Here is a 22,014-nt window from a genome sequence, read left to right on the forward strand (position 1 = left end):
AGAAAAGAGAAGAAAAATAAAATACTATTTTTCACAACTAGTGGATTTTCTAGAAGACCTAACTTTTTTTTTTTTGGTACCGGGGATCGAACTTGGGACCTTGCACTTGGGAGGCGGGCAGCAGAACCACTGAGCTAAATCTCCAGTCCAAAGACCTAACCTTTTTGAAGAATGCATTTTTAAAAATGTTATTTTCAATGATTTGCCATAAAATTTTATATAGCTATAAGGTGTTTTTAAAAATTCTGGAAAATATGAAGGTTAAATACCTGGACTTTGAAATAGGATTATACATGCTCTTTCTTAAGCTTGTAAGATTATAATAACTTTCACTTGATTTTGTATAAATGACTTAGGAAAAATAGGAAACGTTATTATTATACCTAAGTATGTATTTTTATAATTTCTTTGATTATAAATGTCAGGCCTTGCCTATCAATTTGGATAGCATTCATTGGATTTTGTGATGTCGCTGAATCAGCTAACTAAAATGAATACTAAATATACTTAGTTTGATAATGTTTTAATAATTATATGTTATAAAGTGTGATCAAAGATTATGCTGAATTTTTAAATTAAAAAATAATTGCAGTATAAGACACGTTGCCAATTAATCTTCCTCAAACTACTTTCTGTCATTCGAAACGTATGTGCCCCATCACTCTTCCCACTTTCTAAAGCAGCTCTGGACATCCTCGCTTATGGTATCCTTAGTTGTACCTTCATGGCTCCCTTGGTGTCTTGAATTGATTCAAAACATTTACCTTTCGTGCTCATTTTGACTTTGGAGAAGAGCCAAAAGTTTTCACAGTACTATATCTGTTGAAAAAGGTGGATGAAGGCACACCTTAATATTTTTAGTTGAAGAAATTACTGTAAAATTTTGAGTCATTTTGGGACATCAAGGCAGCCATGAAAAGACAGTCATAAAAGAGGACTTCCAGAACTGCTTCCGAAAGTGGCAAGAACAGAGGGGCACATATGCTTGGAGAAGAGGGTGTATTTTGAGAGGGATTAATGACACTATGTCTTTAATGTAATACATCTTAAACAGTCTTCAAAGTTCTGAAGTTTAAAGTGCTTCTGTACCTGTTGAAAAGTTAGGAAGATATAATTTAAGAAAATAAAGTTTCCCCAAAAATAGAACACAGAGGTGAATTGCAGTCTCTGCTCACTGATGCATGGGTTTCCTCCATGATGGCTAGCTACGTCTTCCCTCTTCCTTATACCTACAGATTGGGAGATCTTTTAAGGGTGAATGTGTAATATGAGTCAGCCCTTCAACCAACAGTTTGGATTCTGTGTTGGGAACTTTTAAAAATATCAACTAAACGGGCTGGGGATTTAGCTCAGTGGTTTCGCTGACTGCTGCGCAAGCGCAAGGACCCGAATTCGATCCCCGGTAACAAAAAAAAAAAAAAAAAAAAAAAAAAAAAAATCAACTAATGAATTTTTCCTTTCCCTGGGAATTTGGGCTATGAACTCAAAAGAAATTATGCATGTGCAGGAGCTGAAGTTTAAAGATATACAACTTAGGCATTTATGGAATCTGTCTTTTATACTTCGAGGAAAAATTTAGCCTGTAACAAAAGGAAGAAATGAAGTTGATATATGAAGATAAAGATGATGTTGTTAGTCTGAATTTCTATCTAACAGACCAAATAAAAGATTTCAATCTTTAAGCTTGATTCCATATTTGATGGGATTTTGTAGTTGTTCCTTGAGTGGTGATGGTGTTGAGGATAATTTGCAAATGGACAAAAATGAACAGGATGTTATGAATATAAGAGTAGGCTAGGAGAGTCATTTTTGTTATTCACCAATATTTAGTAATAATTCTGGCCCATAGTACAATCTCCCTTCTCTGATAATTGGAACTCAGTATACGACATATTTTCTTTAGGCCAGTGAATTGAGAAGGGAAAAGACATATATATTTGGCCAAATTGTCCCTTTTCTTGCTCAGAAATCATATAAGCCCATCAAAAATATCCACCATCATCCTGTAACCCCAAATATGTATGATGTGTAAAAGCCACTTGACAATATATAGCATAATCTAACCTCTCCCTTTTGATAGTCAATTTTGTCAGTGTTTTAAAAATAACTCACAGAAATGAGTTTCCATGGTTTTGCTCATTATAACATGGATTTTGATCCCATCTTTGAAAAAATCACTATTGTCAAAGGAATAAAGTATGCTGAGTAATTTAGGGTCAGGGCACATGACTTTCTGGGAGATAAAAGGAGAGTCACTATCATCAGAACATTTGGGCTGAGGGAAAGGGATTCATTTTTACAGTCTGACATTTAACAGTTCTTCTGTTTATAAAACTGATTTAATGAATGAAGGTCAATAAAGTCAGTATGTGTCTGATTCACCAGTAATTTCACATTGTACCATACACATCTAGCTTCTTGATAGTTTTGCTCTTCTTAGTACTTTATGAATACATTAGTATTCTTATAGTAATTTTTCTTGCATGAGAAATACTAGTTGGCTTTAAGTCACCAGTGTGATTAACCCAAGACAGAGCTCTGAATTTTCTGATTAAAATTTATCAACATGAATGAATATGCTATCATGACAAACATTGGTGGTTCCCAGTATTGCTGAAGTTCCACCACATAGAAATATCTAAAGATAGTTGTACCACAGAAACACATTTACTCTGAAATACAAAATTTTTATTGTACTTAAAAGAATGTCTAAACATTTATAATAGTCCAAAAAGCCAGTTCCTTCCCACTTCCAAGTTCAGACTCATTCTGAAAACTCCAATTAGTTTTTTTCATTATGATTATAAAAATACTCTTCTTGGAATTGCTGTTCTTATTTACTATTGTAGGGGTATGAATTCTGTACTGAAACTTTATTCTTCTAAAATGACATGCAAATAAGAACAGGATAAATGGACAAATATACTTTCCACATCTGTTGCAGCTCAACTCATAAATACTGTAGTCTGCATCTGGAATTTACCTGTGAGCTATTAAAAAAGAACTTCAATGTGATTTCAGTACAAACAAAAACATGTTCACACAGATTGATTTTGCTGCATTGATTTGAGCGATGAACTGTATAATTTGTTTCTCTTCCAACATTTTATTTGGTCAATCTTGACAGGGGAAGAACCAAGTGAAATTCTTTTGTGAGCTCAGGAGTATTTAATGGCTATTGAAGCTTCTTTAACATCTAACTATAGCCATCTAAGCTATACAGCCAAACTGTATAATGGCTTTCTTTTATAATCCAGGGAGGACCAAGGATTTCAGAAACTTTGTGCCAATGCCTTAGCTAATAAGAAGGGGTCTGGCTCCTGAATATAGCTGCTACTTAAACAAGATGGACCATAATATCTGTATGAACATAGGCTTTTAGAGCATATCAAGTAGGTTTAAATTTTTAATAGGCTTCATACTAGCAAGTAGTCCTTTACTGTTCCCCTGCTTAGCTACATTCCCCACAGTACGTCTAAAACTAGAATGATACTGTCACACCTCTGCTTAAATTATTATGGACATTTTAGCTTCCCATAACCTGGTCTCTATTCTCTAGCTATTTTCTTCTGCAATAATACCATATTATCTTGAAATCTTTGCACATTCTGTGTAGTTTCATGCTTCTGTATATTTGTTCCAGTAAATTATTTTGACTAAAATCCTCTTTTTTAAAAATTAGTTTCACTCCAACGTTTCTTTTAATTCAGGTCATATATCATAACATCCAGGTAACATCTTCTGAACCATTGTATTACTAAGAACACTTTCTTTTTACTGTTCCAGCAAAAGATGGACATGTATTTCAATTTATTAGATTGTATTATTATCTTTTCCCTTCTAGATGAGCTCCTTTGAAGAACACAATCATAATGAGTTCATTCTCTGTAATCCAGTAACTTCTTCCACCTCCAAAACACATGTTTATTCATTTCCTCACAGAGGCTGGAATTAAAAATGTATTTGATAAATATTTATTTAACTGAATGAAATAGATTTACCTTAAAACATAGACTTTGTACTCTAGAAAAGAGTACAAAGCCCTGGATGGAAAGAACTGTATTGTGTACTTCAAAGAGAAATGAAAGAGCAGTGGTAATGAAGTAAGATTTGTGAATTTGATGCTTATCAAAATCCATTTTCTGACTCTGGCTCTGTGTCTTTTAAAATGTGTTCTTGGTCTGGACTATTTCTATTCTTTTAATTCTCAGTATAAGTATTATTTGGGGGGGAAATCTTTTCACATCCTCCATATCTTTACAGACATATTTTTCTTGCTCTTAAAGCTTACTGTGTAAAAATACCCCAATACAGTATAATTACATCTTATGTTGTAATTTCTTGTCCATATTTATCTCTGGACAGTTCTTAATTCAGTGCTCCTTGAGGGCAGAGTTTTTCTTTTCTTGTCATTCTTCCTTTCCAACCATTCTTTAATATAATTCTTAAAATTGGGTATTAAATATACCAGTTGGTTTATTGTTCTGGTCGCAGTCACTGTCTCAGAAGTGTGTCCCATGGATGAGTATAAGAATTGAGTCTTAGAAAACAGCTGACAAATTTTTGTCAACAGATGAACAAAAACTCAAAGTACAAGATGAATTCAAAGAAGCTAAATATTAGATCCTTTTGCTAATTTCTGGGCCAGAGCAGGTGCTATGAAGCCCAGAGACCTGGTTTTAAACCATGGCTTTTTTCTATATTTTGTTGATCTTAAGTAATATCTGAGAGGCTTTGTTTTTACATTTGTAAATTTGAATTCATCTAGAAGATTTGGTGTGGCTTGTTTTTACTGTAAATGACAGAAATTCAACTATACTGACCAGAATGGAAATTGGCTGGCTGGCATCCAAAGGTAGTTCTGACTTTAAGTACAGTTCAGTGCATAGATTCAAAAGATGTTCTTTAGTTGATCCTTTTCTTTTCATCATTTGGTGGTGGTCTTGTTTTATCAGCTTTACTTCTCTACTCTCCCCCTGTCAATTTCAAACTTAAATCCCCAAAATGAAAAGTCCAGAGGAATTTTTACTCCCTGCAACCTAGGCAATTATCTGATTGTCCCTTCTTGGGTTTTGCATAGCCAGGCAGATAAGCATATTCTCTATGGTCAAGCTAGGGGTGCTGGTCCTTTTCTGGGGTATGGGGATAGTAGGACATCCTGACTAAAAACACCCAGGGCACTACACAAATTACAGAAATAAAGGAAAAAGAAGAGCATTGTAGGCAGACAAAAGTCTCTATCTCTCAGAGTCTGATTTTTAAATTTATTCTAACAAGAATTAAAGAGGTCGTCTCACAAAGGATTGTTGCAAAGATTAGCAATCACTGAAATAAAGTGCCTAGTTCACAATTTAGCACACAGAAAACACTCATAATTGTACCAATAAAATAAAAATAATAAAAAGGTAACTGATTTAATTGAAATGAAAGATAATCTACTAAGATATAAATGCCAGAGGTAATGATTAATAATTTTGAAACCAATTAATTGAAATCATTAATTGAAACCAAAGACAAGATATTTATATGCCTAATAATCTAAATCTTTACCTGATAGCATTGTACGTTGAAAAACGTCTGAAGTAAAAATTGAAGATTGACTTCTAAAATGGTGACATAACTTGGTAATGTAACTTTTATAGGAGCTTTTACAATTCAGTTTTATTTCTTTGAAAGCCTTACAAGAGCAGCAACAACAACATTTCAAATCCTATTTTTTCCTTGCACTTGAAAACTTTGAGGCATTTTTTAAACTTCCATAATACTAAAAGGAGAAAGCCTCTGAGTATTTTGGTGTGTAAATGATTTTCATTATGAAACTTTTCTGTCTTTGATGCAGTTTCTCTCTATTGAATTCTCATGTGAGTTAATTTTCAATGGCTCTACTAAGAGGTTATGTGGCTGTAAGTCAAGATGCCACTCAACTGTGTCCTGTGTTATAGGAAGACACTCCTCTGAAGGGGCTCTTATTTTTATACCACTGCTGGCTTTAATTTGATTGAGAATAATGCCCTAGAGATAAGTAAGAATTGACAGTATTGCTGGGCTCAGTGAAATGTAAATTTGTGGATTAAGGTGGACATCCAGGTTCAAAAAGCGAAGGCAATCTGGCTAGAAAAGAAACAGTCTATCCAAACAGGCTCTGTTTTCCATCTGTGATTTTGACCTAGAAACTTAACATGGCTAGTCATTCAGGCACACATTTCTAAACTGATAAAACTTAGTTGTGAAGGTTAAAAAAAAAGAAACATATTTTGATCTTTCTGTAGAGGACTACAGAAAACTGTGGGCAAAACCACTGAAACTAATTAAACAGTGTAGTAATACTTAATTCACTTTTTTTGGTAAGTTTGCAAAATGATTTCTAATGAATTTCACAATCAGAAATACTAAATCAGGGATAATTATGTACAATCATGAGAAATGTCCTGACAGGTCATTAAAACTATAATCTATTTTATCTATATTCGGCCGTATGAATTGTTTTAATATGTCACAAAGTAAGCATTTGAACCATGATATTCTTTCAACTTACTTATCCTCATGTGGTACACTGCCTGTTCTAGTTTAAATAGGTCATAAAAAAGACATGGTGAAAAAGGATAAAAATAATAGCTAGAAATTAGACTATACACAAATGGATCAAGAGGCTACAAGTCCTTTGAATGACAGTGAACATATTGGATGTTGTCCCACTATGCATAGAATGGATCTACCTCACCTGGATATTGCAGATGAGACCCTCAGTGGGCAAAGTACTTTGAGACATCTGGGTTACACTTAGGTTTTTTTTAAAAAATGAAGCCTCACCTTTTCTCACTTTGATGCACCCTTAATGATTTCCAAGCTACTGTTTGTATTTTTGAAGGGCCTAAGGCTATTGTTACAGTATCCTAGAACTCGGGAGTCCTGTGTGATTTTGAGCAGAGGGATTCAACATCATTAATGCTGTCCTTGCTGGAATTTCTGCAGAATATGTCTGTCGTTCTAAGGTCCTACATCAAAAGCCCTACTTTCATGGATGACACTTCTACCTCATTTTAGCATTACAGAGGATCATAGCTAGAGGGAAGAAAATCCACCCAAGGACTCTTGTCTTTTGCCTCCTCCTTTGACATGTTTCCTACATTTTCTTTTTTCTTAGCTCTGGTTTCTGCTGTTCTGTTTGATATTCTGGTAAGCAGAGACTCAAGAGGGAACAGAACTGCAGAGCTGCCTTCCTCGACGCATATTAAAGTCACCTCTGCCAAAAGGAGCTAGAAGGTGCTGAGTTGCCCCAAAATAGGAATTTATAATGCACACTTACTGAGCATAATAACATTATAGAATGTCTTTATGGTAATCTATTGATCAGTTGGTTTAAGAGGGAGCCATGCTGAATCTTTGGCTCGGTTTATAATATTGACTAAAAACAAATCTCTGCGTGACATTGAACACCAGTTGTTCCAATTGCCATTTTCCCTTTCTTCTTTAATACAAAAACATGACCAGACCTAGTTTGTGTTTGTGCCTTGAAGCCACTCTTTATAATTTCAGTGACTCAACACAAGTTATTGGAGGTAAATGTGCGATCTCATGCAGTAAAATTAAAATATGCCTTATTACTTTATGGAGATATGCAATTCTAAAGAGACCTAGGATAAAAAACATGAATTTGCGATTCAAATAATGAAATGCTTATTGAGTAACTGCTGCATTGTGAACGGAACATAATAGTTCAGGGATCAATAAAAAGATAAGCAGATGGTGCTGTCAGGCATTCCACACATTTTGATGACCTCAGTGCATATGTGCTAAAGTACTTTTACTTACTCTTGTCTTAACTTTTAGTGGAATGGTTGTACAATCCCATGGAAGATATTTGTAAAGCCAAGCTTGCAACGTAGGCTGGGTCCCAAGGATCTGATACCTTTGGTTATTCATTTAGAGACAAACCTACACCTATCTCTGCAATCATCAAATTAGAGATGCTAAGGATTCAGTTTTTTCTGACTTTGAAAAAACAAGTTTTAACTTCACTTTTGTTCTTTCTTTATCCTGAAGGTATTTTATTAGAACATTAAGGATTTTCTGTATCTAAGGCCAGATAAATGATTTAATCCTGTGCTAACACTGAATTCTATATATCAGGAGTCCTTTTGGTAGGATTACTAACTAGTTGAGGATTGGCCTTTAGCTTGGTGAAGATAATTTGCTCGGTTCTTTAATGATCATTCTTAATAGTCTATTACATGTGACATATGAGTGTTTACTTCAGTTTGAAATTGTGTTTGATTTTTCCAAGTATTTTTAATAATATTCCACTATTGATATTACTAAAATCTACAGTTTACTAACTACCTGTGATATGTATGGAGCTCTGTTGAGAATACAAGAGGGAACAATTGAATAATCAAAGTTAGGTAAGTGATATTATCTTAAATCTAACCCACCTCTCCATTTTAAACATACAGGAAATAAGGCCCCAAAATAATACATCCAAGTTAACACAGGGGATTATTTCTGGAATTGAGTAAAACAATAGTATATTTGATTATAAATCCCATGCTTTTTGCTCTCTGCTATACCAATTAATTTTTTCCATATTCAGATAGGTAAAATGAAGATCAAAAGGGTCAGTTTAAATGTTGCAAAAGGAAAGACTTTGAGAAAATATTTCCTCTAGCTATTATTTTACAGACATCTTGCATTATATATTTAAATGTTACTCAATTGAAAAATAAATCATCATACCATGGTAATATTAAAAATATGGAGATGAATATTTTTAATATTGCAATTCAGGTGAGAATTACTAGTCTAGACTAGTAACCCAAAACAGGCAATAGAAGCACAAATCAGATCTGTTCAATCAGATGGATGGTTCAGTCAGGGAAGGAAATGCTACACTCTTAGCTACTTGGAGATATTTACAGTGTTTGAATATGCCATGATTCTCCTTGGTTTTGGATCTGTTGAGGTAACCTTTACAATTAAAAATAGTATAAGAAAACCAGGTATTGTGGCACACACCTATAATCCTTGCACTCAGGAGGCTGAAACAGGAGAATCTTGAGTTCAAGGCCAACCTAGGATCTACATAGTGAGACACTATCACAGAAAAATACAAGAAAGAATAATAATGTTAATTTACAACTGTCATTCAACATTTATTTTATAGCATAGACTCTGTTATGTACTCTTTAGAGAAGAATAAATTCAGAATCGGAGAGCTTAACTGACTTTCCCAAGTTCATCCAGCTAGAAATACACAGAGCCTTACTTTATGGCATGTCTGTTTGACCTTCTTGCTATATTCTGCCTCCTCTGTGAAACAGAACAGCATAATATAGCATAACTATTGATCATTAATCCAACATTGATTTCTATTTCTCCTTTATGAATGCCAATATTTAAATTTTTTGCTTTACAAAAATTGTATTTGCTATTTTCCTTATTTATTTACATTGGTTTTTGAATGATTGATCCCTGGAAGTTAAACTATTAATATTCTGCGTTTGGAATTTGGTAGTCAGGCAAACTGGATTTGTATATACTCTTTTTGATCTATGATGGCGATTACTGAGTGGTCATCAAAATCCTATATTATTGTATTATGATAATAATACAATAATCCTGTATTATTGTAGCAAAGAGAAAGGATGACCAGACTGGGGCCATGGTCCTTGCACATTTGCACATGGCCACGCCTCTAGTTTCTACTAATGAGATGTGAGTGGAATTTCTTTTTTGCATCTTCTTCTTCTGTGTTGTGACTAATAAAAAGTAGGGCTGAACTTTACCCCCTTCACCTGGCAGGGCATAGACAATGACAAGGGTCTAGGGAAGGTAGAGGAGAAGAAATGTAGGCCTCATATCACTGTAAGGGATGAACCCATCTGCCATCACCACCTACTTTTTACAAAGAAAAAAATAAACATTTGAGCTTGAGCTATTAGAATTTTGGAGTTATTTTTAGGGTATTTTAGCCTACTATAATTCAGATCTCTCTACTATCAATAAAGTAAGTCTTGTTTTAAGTATAAGAGTAGATAACAACTCTTGTTTTTCTTCTATGGAATATGTTTGGTTGCTTAGATGCATACAAGCTACTTACAAAGGATCTTGTGCTGTTAATGTCATGAACTTTGAAGTGGAGTGTGAATGGTGGCCTGCATATTAAATCAGACTTATTTCTGCTGCAAAGTACAGAAGAAATTTTGATCAACCTTTAATCAGTCATACCATACTCCATGACATGATGAATGAATGTTTACTGAAATCTTCCATGTGTCTAATCACTCAGCCTTACATGTGCTTTGCAGAAGATCCATCTTCAGGAAAAGACATTTTTATATAAATGTTCTCAAATATTATACATCATGTTTTTTATTTGTTTTTAACAACCCAGATAATTTGTTCTTTCTGAATTTCTATTGGTATTTGGAAATTTACTTTTTCATGGGATTAAAATTTATCTTACCTCTATAGATGTGTCTAAAGAGATGATTATGGTCAGGAAAATCAAAAGACATTCTGGTGAACATATGCTAATATCTCCATCACTTAAAAGATCCTTAGACAATACCTAATCCCTTCTACTTTGCATATGTCAGAAGACTGGCCTCTGATACATACATCTTCAATCCATGCTAACAGCAGGTATTATATGCAGAAAAATTGTATTGGTCTGGAAGAATAAGGGACACTTCTCATTTCATCTTTTATTTGAATTAAAGTAATTGTTCCATTTTTTGATCAGTAATACTTCCCAATACTGACAGGGTTGCTGGAGCTTTCAGTTACTCCTTTTCTTGGGTGATGCCAAAGGTTTGGAGAATGAGGTACAAAGGCTTAAACAATTAATTTACCTGGAGGCTGGAGCAAAAGACTCTGCCTTAGAAAGATTCTCATTTTAAAAACCAATTATGAAATTCTCAAAGCAGAGAAAAAGCAAAATGCAGAGCAGGTAGAAAGGGAAGTTGTATAAGTAAACCTACGTACTGTCTTCACAGCTCCTAAAACTCGGATTATAGTTTTCTCTGTTTTGCTTTGCAAGGGAGCTTCATCATTGGATTGGACCTAAAAGGTCTACATTGGTATGCTCTGTGATTTTTTTTCCTCTAAAAAGCTTTCTGTGATCATGAGAGTTAGACTAAGTTACATTCCAATTCCTGCCCTAATGCTTTCTGGGTCTGTAGTCTTGAGCCTGGATGTGCTTGCCTATAAATTACAGGTGATAATATTTATTGCAAATAGAGTTGCTGGAAAAAGCAATGAGTTAGTGTCCATAAAAGGCTCTGCTCAATTCCTTGCCAATGGTGAATGCTCAGTAAGTGTCAGCCCTTCTTATGTTTTTGAGGCTGGTATTTGTTTATAGCAAAAGTATGTCTGTAAATTCCCTGTTCCCTTCTTTTTCTTTAGTAGTTGTAGTGCATTTAATCTCCTTTTGCAGCATGGAGGGCATTGTATATCCTTAGCATGACTCTTTTCTCCTATCACTTTTGCTTTCTGTTTCGTAGTTGTTTGGTGGTCCTGTTGCCATCTGTAAACAAGCATGTTTGAATTTAGCATTACTGCTAAGTTTAACCAAAAATTTTAGATGCCTCCTTATTGATAACAATGGACAATAAATATCTTTTTTCTTCTACTCTTTACAGTGTTCATCATAGAAGGATAGAAAACAACTTCAGTGTAAGAAAGGAGGGAGAACAAGATGGAGGAATATATAGGAGAAATATTTTACAGTCCCTATTAAGGACATAGTGCACAATAAATACTAGCCATGGTTTTGTCATATGGCTGGATTATTTCTGTAGTTATGTGGTTATGCCCAGTAAACCCTGAATTAAGGACATTTTAAAATAGGCTATTAGCTGAATGTATTAAAGACATATTATAATTTGTTTTTGGAGTGTAAAATTGGAATAATTTGGGTGCTCTTGCTCCTCTAAGTGAATTCTAACTCCCTATTTAAAGAATTTATAGATACCATGTGTCTATAAGTCAGCTGAGTTAAATTTGAGATACCTGTTAGGAATAAATTAGATACATTTAAAAAGTATTCATGTTGAAATCTGACTGGTGGTTATTGGAAAACTATGGTATAGTAGGTAAAAATTTAGCTTTAAGAAGCTTGTCTTTTACCCCCAGGTCTAAGCATTTGCTACCTGTCTTTTCCTTTTTGGGCTCTGGGGATGGAACCCAGAGGTGCTGCACCACTAAGCTATATATCCAGCTCTTTTTATTTATTTATTTTTAAAATTTTGAGACCAGTTTTTGCTAAGTTGTTCAGGCTACCCTTGAACTTGCAAACTTCCAGCCTCAGCCTCCCAAGTAGCTGAGATTATAGGCTTGTGTCACCATACCCAGTTTTAGTTTCTTTTTTCTATTACATGCAAATGAGAACATTCTTCCCATAAGTAGTATAAGCATTACAGACTGAAGTTTGCAGGGACTCAGCACAAGAGTTGAGACGTACTGAAATGTCAGAAAACATTAGTGGTTAATAGTGATGCCCCTGCTACTGATAAGGGTTCATTTAGCCCTACTAAGTGCATTATAAGTTATACTTCATTGGTCAATAATTACATTCATGATCAAAATGCTCATGGTGACTAACTAGTCATATAAAACTGTTTTTAGATATTCTTGGTAAATATATATCTCTAATCCTTATTTTCATATCAAATTTGAAAGTTTGTGAACCTGAAAATCAGAAATTGATAACTGGCCTCTGAGTATCATAAAACTAATTTTCCTGGGTTAGTACTATTTCTGAGACTTGGCAATAAGTAAATTAAATTTTGTACAAAAAATAAAAACACATCTTCAGTCTAGCTTCTGGTGAAAGAGTCTTGAGTAATTGATTTTCTCCTTGTGATACCAAGATAAAGAACTCCAAGAGTCTTCAGGTCCAGGCCTTTCCCTAAATTAGAACTATTGAAAATATTCTTGTGGGGAGATAGCAAGACTAGAGTAAAATGGAGACAAACTGAGGGGCATTAACAAAAGCCTGTACTGATATTATTACCCTTTACTGTAATCTGTATTCTCTGCCTTATGTTGATTAATGACAAAATATTCAAAATATTCAAAATATTCATTTTTCCCACTTGATAATAGCTCTCCCTTTTTTCTTTTGGAGATATTACCCTTTTATGCAATTTTGTTGAAATTGTCAATCAAAGCGTTCTGCCTTCTCTTCGCAAAATGTCCTGAAATAGGTCAGAAAGTTTCCTCTGGGAATTTGAGTATGGAGTAGATTTTCCCTCATTGTTATCCTTTTCTGAATCTGGCTCTCTTGTATTATCTTTGAATCTGTATGCTACATGACAAACTTTCAATATATTTCTATCTTTTGTGGTTTTTTAATGTTGGTTTTTATTGATTACAATCACCAAAGTCCTAACTGACTCATTCAGTACTAATTAATTCTAGAGGCTAAATTAATATAAATTGTTATCTTGGAACTAGAGGGTGATTGAAGAGCTAAATTTTTAGCAATAAAGGGGCAATGGGAAACATCTGCATACCATTCTTGCACTCTAAACAAGAACATCTAAATAAGTCTCTAAAAAAATCTTAGTGAATGGTTTTATTTCCACTAAGAAGAACATCTCACTCTCTTCCTTGCAAATCTTTCCCATTTTTCTAATACTCTTGCTTGGCTTAGATGATTATTCAATCAAATAAGACAGATTTTTCTTGAATGAACATATTTATTCTAACGCTTTGAGGTTGTGGTTGCCAAAAAGGAAATCAAATCAACTCATTCATAGAAATATATTGGACTGCATGATATCATCTTTCATGATTGTGTATAAGGTAGAGCTATGCTTCTATTTTAAGGATAAAGAATGGATTTCTAGAAGAGATAAATTGGTATTGAAGAATTTCAATATAATCAGAAGCCTTGGAAGCAAATAATAATTGTAATTTGGAACCAGAGATTGAAGCCATTTCAATAATGGTACTCATTGGGTTTTTTCGTTTCCCTTCTCTCACCTATTTAGGAACCCAATTGCTTAATATCCCGATGGACACAGTCAGAGTAAACATATTAATTATTCCTGATTCAGTGCCATCCCTGCAGATGAACAATTGAAGCCTGCCATGTTTCCTCTAAGCAAAAATGAATCCTTCCCAAGATGCAGTGATGCATGTTAAGGCTGTACAAAAAAGAAGAAATAAAAAGTAAAAGTGGAAAGAATGTCTTTCTACTAGTGACTTGCTAGCAAGAGAAATTACTATTCTTTGGTATGTTTTAATACAGTTCCTTTTATTAATGACAAGCTGTAAAAATCGATGACAGGCCAGTCAATCAAGGGATTGTAAAATTGTTTATTGTTTCCTTGAAGAAAATATCTATGAAAATATAGCCCAGCTATATATAACTAAAAAATATGTCAGCCTCAACTGTTGTTACTAAGTCTGACTCCTAGACAAAAAGAACCCTACTTTTGTACCTTAAACAACACTTTAAAGTCTCCACCAAACTTGGAAATCTGAAGAATATGTTTATAAAAAAATTTCACTGTATATATTTTTACAAATTAGTCTTTTGTTGTTACAAAAATGAATGGGGAAATAAGATTAGAAAAAAGACATTTGTGCACAAGTAAATGAAATTTTGATATAAAGAGCAATATTAAAAAGGCCAAAATCATAGGCTCTGGATTTAAAAATAGATCAACCATATAATTTAAAAGTCATAGAACCAAAAGGAAGACCACTTAGAAGCTAGAACACTATTTGACCTTGAAGAGGTCACTTACTTTTAACCAACATTTACTTCAGTTTTTTTTTATCTGTAAAACAACGTGGCTAAACATTAGGTCGGGGTTTTTACCTACACGACTGTGTGTCAGATTTAGTGCAGAGAATTTTTTTTGGATCAACTTTTATATATTAATATATATTAATATATATTAATATATATATTAATATGTATATGTATTTATACATATATATATTAATATGTATATGTATTTATACATTTATATATATTTTTGTACAACTTTTATATATTAAGTCTGCTGTATTTAGTCAGGAGAGACTGTAATTCTCTACAGGCTCTTTTATTCTCGGATGCTTTTTATCTTTTCATCATCTGCCAGGTCCCTAAAGATGATTGATTCTGTGGTTCCCTTAGAGGGTCTTCCCTAAAGACAGTTAATGGTCTTATGATTCCAACTATGTGGGTTTGTAGTGGGCAAACTAAACTCTTCAACTTAGTACACTTGAACAGCCAAAAGAATGAGATAAAGAATGTATTTAATTTGATCACATAGTCAATGATGAAATTAGGGGTACTTTCTAATTTCACTAGACGTTTCTGCAAAAGCCAGGGAAGTTTTGCATCTTAAAAGTGTATATATTTATGCATAAATTCAGGTAAATGTACTTGTACTGTGGTAATCTGATTTCTACTGACAAGCAGTTTATAAAGAGTCTAGGTTTATTGAGCTCATGGCTCTGAAGGCTGGGAAGTTGAAGAGCATGGCTGTAACATTTGGTGGGGACATTTCTGGTACATCATAACATGTTGGAGGGCAGCCTTCATTGAGACCGAGCAGCTTGTGTCTGCTCAGTTTCCTCATCTTATAACATCACGGGACATCCATTCACATTCCCCCTCCAATTTAATTACCTCCTCAGTGCCCCAACTCCAAAAGCTATTAATATAGGACCTCAAGAATTAAGTTTCCAGTTCATGAAATTTGGGAAACACATTGAAACATGGACTATGTAAAGCAAGGAATTTTTATATTACATAGCTCATGGAAAGTTCTAACATTGGAAAACTTATTTAAGTCTGGACCAACACTTTCTTATCCTACATTTCATGTGAAATTAGTATTAGATAATAATTTTAAGGAAACTCCAAGCCATTTTTCCTTTAGACTGTAACTTATTTTGTGAAATATTTTTGTAGTGTAGTTCAGTAATATATTCCTAGGATTAAATACAAATGAAATCAATTGTTCTCTTTTCAGGTGATTTCTGAGGATATATATATATAATATATATTATTATATCATATATATATATATAAATTTTTTTTTTTGGTACTGGGGATCGAACTCAGGACCTTGCGCCTACGAGGCAGGCAGCAGAACAACTGAGCTAACTCCCCAGCCCTGAGAAGAATATATTTTAAAGTTTATTTTCAAATCAGAAACAATTCATAAATCCCTTAACAGAAATGATAGACAAATTACAGGATCCCATTGACAAGTATCTGCTTTGAATCATGCCCTGATAGTTGGCCACCAAGGGACAAGCATTTGCAGGTGAGAATGGTCTGGTAAACAAAAACCAATTGTTCTCTCCTTCTTGCAATTCAAAACCATCAGCCTCAAAATAAGTAATGGCCAGTTAGTGTATTACTCAATGATTTTCCTGTTGAAGAATCTATTTCTGCAATATGACAATGTCTCTCCTTTGTACTGTATTAATGTAAGAATTATTATTCAGTTTTATTATTGCCTGGTTTGAAGTGACCGAGGAGTGTATCTAGAACTTTCTTCTCTATAGCACTTTGACAGTTGATTGATTATATAGCTGATGCTTGATCCTTTCTCATGACAGGAATTTCATAACTCTGCAGAATTGTCTTTTCACTTATGGACAGCTCTAATTGCTAGGCATATTTCAATTCAAATTTCTTTTTTGAAGTAGTGTTCTGATGACAGCATTTTTGAAACTTTACTTGTCCTAGGTAATTACCTCTGATTATTTAAAAGTTTGTTAGTATCGACATAGTTTTCAAATACTTCACATATCTCTTTCTAAGAGGCTTCCAATTTCTGAGCAATGTCTACTTGATGTGACCAGTACAGAATATGATACTCTCTCCACAGTTTCAGATTTCAATAGCTTTTTATTTTTATTATTTATTTATTTTGTATCAGGGATTGAACTCGGGACCTTGCACTTGCAAGGCAGGCACCAGAACCACTGAGCTAAATCCCTGGCCCTTCAATAGCTTTTTAGTATTTAGTTAAACAAAATGTCTGTAATACATTATAATCATTATTTTAGTATAGTTTTAAGTATGTTTTCTCTTATATTTGAATAGTTATTAATTGACTTTCTGAACTTAAATGCAGAACATTTTATTACCCATCTACCTCATTTTATTCTTATCTCTTTGGAGAAAGGGAGAAAAGATTTTTATACCATTTTATTGTTTTTATCATAAGAAACTGTCCTAAAAATCAAATAACAAGTTAGTAGGAAAGTTAAATATCAAACTGATGCATTTTTGATTTGGTGAGAAAATATCTAAGAGTGACTAATAACTTAGAAATGCATTTATATCGTGGCCTCTGTTTGTAACAGATAGTTAAGATATAAAGTTGATGTTTTTTAAATGCAGTCTCTTTTTATTTTATTCCCATCCAAGAGTACTTCATGTTTCTGTATAATTTCTTAATTATTGGTAGAATTCTCTTCTGTCTACTTATACAAATCAGTTGTGTAACCAAAATATCTGCATCTTCTCTTGCTTTATCCTATAGTTATATGTTGTACAGCAACATGAGTCTTTCCAAATCTTTACCTATCACATGCATTTGCTTTCCTAAACTGAATATTTTCTGACCTTGAGTCTCAACTTCAGGTGTTTTATATCCAGTGTTTAAATGAGAATTCTCTGGTGACCAAACTTGGAATTACTGTACAATTTTATTTTTACTTAAGAGGCAGAATTAGAAGATGAGAGAATAGAATTTCAGTAATTTGATGATTAGCTTCTGTTTTCTTCCCAGAAGATTCCTGAAATATTTTATTTAGATATCTGTTCTGTACCTAGTTCTGTATTAAATAGTAACTGTTTCTGCGGTGGAGCAGAGCACCTGCTTATCACTCTCGGAGCAGCAGTGCAAGCTCTCATCTGAGAACATGAAATAGCTGGGAAATGCTTACCTGAAAATAGGCTTTTTTTCTTTACACAGCCATGTATATTGCTGATGTGACAGCTTATCACCCATCTTTGTACAGAGATTGGCATGGACAGGTGCAACTGACAGATTCGTCAGTTCCAGCCCAGAGCTACAAAATTCCTTGTCCAAGGACATAAGATCGACCAACTCACTATTAACATTCAAAAAGTGCCAAAGACACTTCTGTTCTCTCAAGCATTCCATTTGGTCTAATTGAGCTTTGCTAACCTTTTCTCTTTGACAGAACGACTTTGAATGTGTGTCAGGAGGGAACTTTATAAATATTTATTGAATGAAATAGCTTGTTTGGATATGAAATGAGTTTAGAGATAGGAATTAAGACCAGTAAAACTTTAACTTTCTAATGTGGAAAATGTCTGCTGGAAAAATGCTTAACATCAAATTTTAAATAATCACAACTGATTTTGGAGTTAGTATTGAAGATGATGTCATGCTATATTAAAACTATAGAACTTGTATTTGTCAGTAACTTGTCAAAATTTGGGTGGAGGATTAAAACAGGCTTTACATCAGTTATTCACTTGTTTTAATCATTCACTTGTTTTAATCATTTAATCATTGGCATCTAAATGAAAATTGTGTTCGTTAGGTTTGGTACATTTGCCTTAAGAGTATTATAAATTTGGTCCAGAGGTCTCTGACAACCAGCAGGCAAGAGGGAATGTTGAAAAATAACATCTTATTTTTATGTAAAAAATGTTTTATATAATAAAAACAAAATATTAGAAGAAACAGATTTGTTAGATATGAGACTACAGTAAAGATTTTCTCCTGAATGTTGAATGATATAGGGAAAAATCATTGATAACTTCTATATGATAAAAATGACTTTGCTTTTTACTGCTGTTTTATACATATGTCAGGATCTGGGATGAGACATTTGTGCATTTCTTGTCCAGGTGAGCAATCTTGTTTGGCATTGCTGACTGCAATATATGTCTCTTATTCCCTTACTGCTGGGCATTTTAATAATGCATGTCTTTGTTCCATTTGGATGTTTCCCCCCTTTCCTGTTGCCCAGGACTTTAGCTCTTTACTCTTTCTCTGCACCTGTCTTGATAAAATCCACATTGTTCAGTGAACCCATGAGTATTTAGAAGAATAATTCTTTGTTTTTCAGTAACTATCTCTTTTCAGTTATTGCTGAGAATACCAGACTTTTGACTATTTCCCTCCTTGCCAGTGCTTTATAAAACAAGTTAGATGCTCTTTCAAAATCTTCTGCAAGACATTTTCTAATAAAGGGTCGTGTTAACAGTGTTCTACTTGACATTTTTCTGGCGTTACCTGGCAAATAAGAAATGTTCAAATATTTTTGTGGACTTAAACAAATATTTTTAGAAAGTATTGCAGCCCATCTGAAAACCTTCAGAAGTCCAACTGTTTTTTTTCATGAAAGCAACCTTAACAACTAAAGTTTTGTATGTACCTGAATTTTCAGGTTTATTTTTGTTAGTATCATATTTTGTTTCAACTTGATTTAGGTTGTGATTTTCATGTCTCCTCCAAAACTCCATCATTTTTAATCTGATAATATTAAGAGGTAGGGGTTTCATTAGAAGAGTCATTTAGGATCCTCCTTTATGAATGGGAGTAAACACCATTATAAAAGGACTTAATGAAAGTATTTGATACCTTTTGCCATGTGAAAATGTACAAGAAGGTGTTCACCAGATGCTGGCACCCCAATCTTAGACTTTACAGACTTCAAAACAATGAGAAATAAATTTTAATTCTTTGTAAATTACCCAGTCTGCTATAGTAGTACAAGTGGATGAAGACAAAATTTAGATGGCTGAATAAAAACTTTCTCTATATGAGTAGAGATATCAAATAGCCAGAGAGGTGGCCAGTGAACCTGAATTTGTCAGATATCAAAGATACCATATTCATATCTCTGTTCCAATAAATCATGCAAGAGTTGGATTCTGAAAATTGGAAGAGTTTGTGTATTTCGTTGTCTCGCTTAATATGAGTCAGAATGATTCACCATAAGTCAATCTTTTCATACTCTACCATCTTTAAGACTTAAACTTCCCAGAACTATAGAGTGGCTAAATCACAAGTCAGAGCCTGTTGTCATATTTATAAGGGTATTAAGACATATGGACTTGTGGAAAGAGGAGTGACTGTGAAATTACAGCTCGGGATTCTGTATAATGATCATTCACTTCACAGAAACTCTGATGGGTTTCTTGTAGGGAACACGGTAAAGGGGATGTTACCAGAACCCCTGCAATGGGTCCTGGTCTCTTGTAAGCCACGACAGCACAAAGCAAATTAAAGAATAAAGACAGGAAATGAGATTTAGAGAAGAAGCTGGGTTCTGAGCCTGATCAGTGCTGCTTAGGGCAGCAAAGATGAAGGCATCCCAAGGTTGCCACTACTTATTGGGCTCAGGGAATAACAGATGACTCAGAGGGCAGTGGTAATCCTAGGATGATGAGGATCTTACAATCAGAGGAAGTATCAGATGTCCCAGAGGGTGATGGTAATCCTAAATTGACAAGGATCTTAGGTCAATGAAGAGCTAATATTAATTAGGATGGATTGGTGAGCAAAGCTGTTCTTACAACAGTAGGTGGGATGAGTTAAGCTGATAAGGAATTCGTCCCTTCCCAGGGGAAACCTTTCTCTTTTTGTATTATTACTCAGTTCTCAAAGAACCAGGATGTCTTCAAGCTGTTGTAATCTTTCCCTTGAGCATAATAGCCTCACAGGACCGGTGAGGCCTCAGAGAGCCCTGATCATGATTTAATTGTGAAATGATTTTTCCCCAAAATTATGTAGAATGGCTCCTGGACAGTTTCTGGGAAAGAAGGTTTCAGAGTTACTCAGGAGATGGTCTGTCAAAATCTTCATAGTGTTGTAGTGCACTTTCCCAAATCAGGAAGCATACAGCTGTTAGGGAGAGAAAAATAAAGTGGATGCACAAAGCCAAATAGAGAAGAGACAGACTGTGTGGTAGAAGAACAAGAAGGTGAAGGAAAATGAGAAAGGAAGAAGTAGATAAGTACTGATGTATGTTTATTAAGGAACCTTTTATCTTAGAGTATATTCATTCCTATTTTCATAGAGATTTGGTTCTAGTGAGGCAGAGTCTCATTAAGTAAGCAAAGATATAATTTAGGACCATTATCAGTAAAAGGATCAGGAGAAAGTGTTAAGTTGTGGAGGGTGAAAAGCAGAAAGACCAGAGGTAACATTTTTAGACCTTGTACTGGGAGCTAACAGTATTAACTTTCTAGTTTCTACTTTTTCTCCTGTAGTTGCCAGGCCTTTAATTACATAATTATAAGTTATTGTACCTAATAATATAGTCATATGATTTATCTCACATATAAAGGGTACTATAATGTGTACTTCCAATATGACTTTTCTGGCTGCCGTGAAACTTGAGCCCTGAGTAGATACCATATATTTTTATTCATTTTTGTTACCTAACTATTCCTAGTACAATCTTGTTATTTTTTAGAGTAATTTTTTTCTGTGCAATTTAAATCCTATAATCCCAAGTGGTTTAATTGAATAAAAGTGTATTTCTCATCTTTCATTCTCATGTAGTTTCAGCAAAACTCCAAAGCAGCCGTCCTCCAAATAGTGACACAAAAATCCAAGCATCTTCAATATTCTTAACTGTGCTCTCTAGAACGTGTGGCTACAGGGTCACAGCAGCTGAGGTGGAATGAGATCAAGAGACACACCAGTTCTTCTCTGCCTTAGAATGGGTAAGGTACTTGTATTTACCATTCAGATTTCTTTGGCTTGAATTAATCCCATGATGGCAGCCTAACAGTATAGGGATTGGAAAATGTGGAGGACAGTAAGGATTTATGTTGAACATTAGCACTTCTAAAGCCAGGTGTGGTGGCACATGCCTTCAATCCCAGATATTTGGGAGGCAGGAGGATCACAATTCTTTGGTCAACCTAGGCAGTTTAGAGAGAATTTATCTCCAAATATGTAAAAAGGGATGAGGATGTAGTATAGTAGTAGAGTCCCTGCTTAGCACATCAGCACATGTGAAGCTCAGTAACACACACACACGCACATGCACAGACTAATT

The 22,014-nt window shown here is 34.2% G+C and overlaps 1 long non-coding RNA gene across 2 annotated transcripts in view; it reads left to right on the forward strand.

The window, feature by feature from the left end:
- LOC147822971 (uncharacterized) overlaps nucleotides 1-21,761 on the forward strand; it is a 272,936-nt gene extending 251,175 nt beyond the window's left edge. Inside the window, exon 4 of one of the 2 annotated variants that reach the window (XR_015444797.1) lies at nucleotides 21,513-21,757. This is a non-coding gene — a long non-coding RNA (uncharacterized LOC147822971). Of the gene's footprint in view, nucleotides 1-21,512 lie in introns of both variants that reach the window. The other variant, XR_015444798.1, reaches the window with a different exon arrangement.
- Nucleotides 21,762-22,014: the final 253 nt, after the last annotated feature.

Source organism: Heterocephalus glaber, unplaced genomic scaffold, assembly GCF_053883595.1.
Source record: "Heterocephalus glaber isolate CG9 unplaced genomic scaffold, H.glaber_assembly_v1.0 deba00001606, whole genome shotgun sequence".
NCBI classification, from domain to species: Eukaryota; Metazoa; Chordata; class Mammalia; order Rodentia; family Bathyergidae; genus Heterocephalus; species Heterocephalus glaber.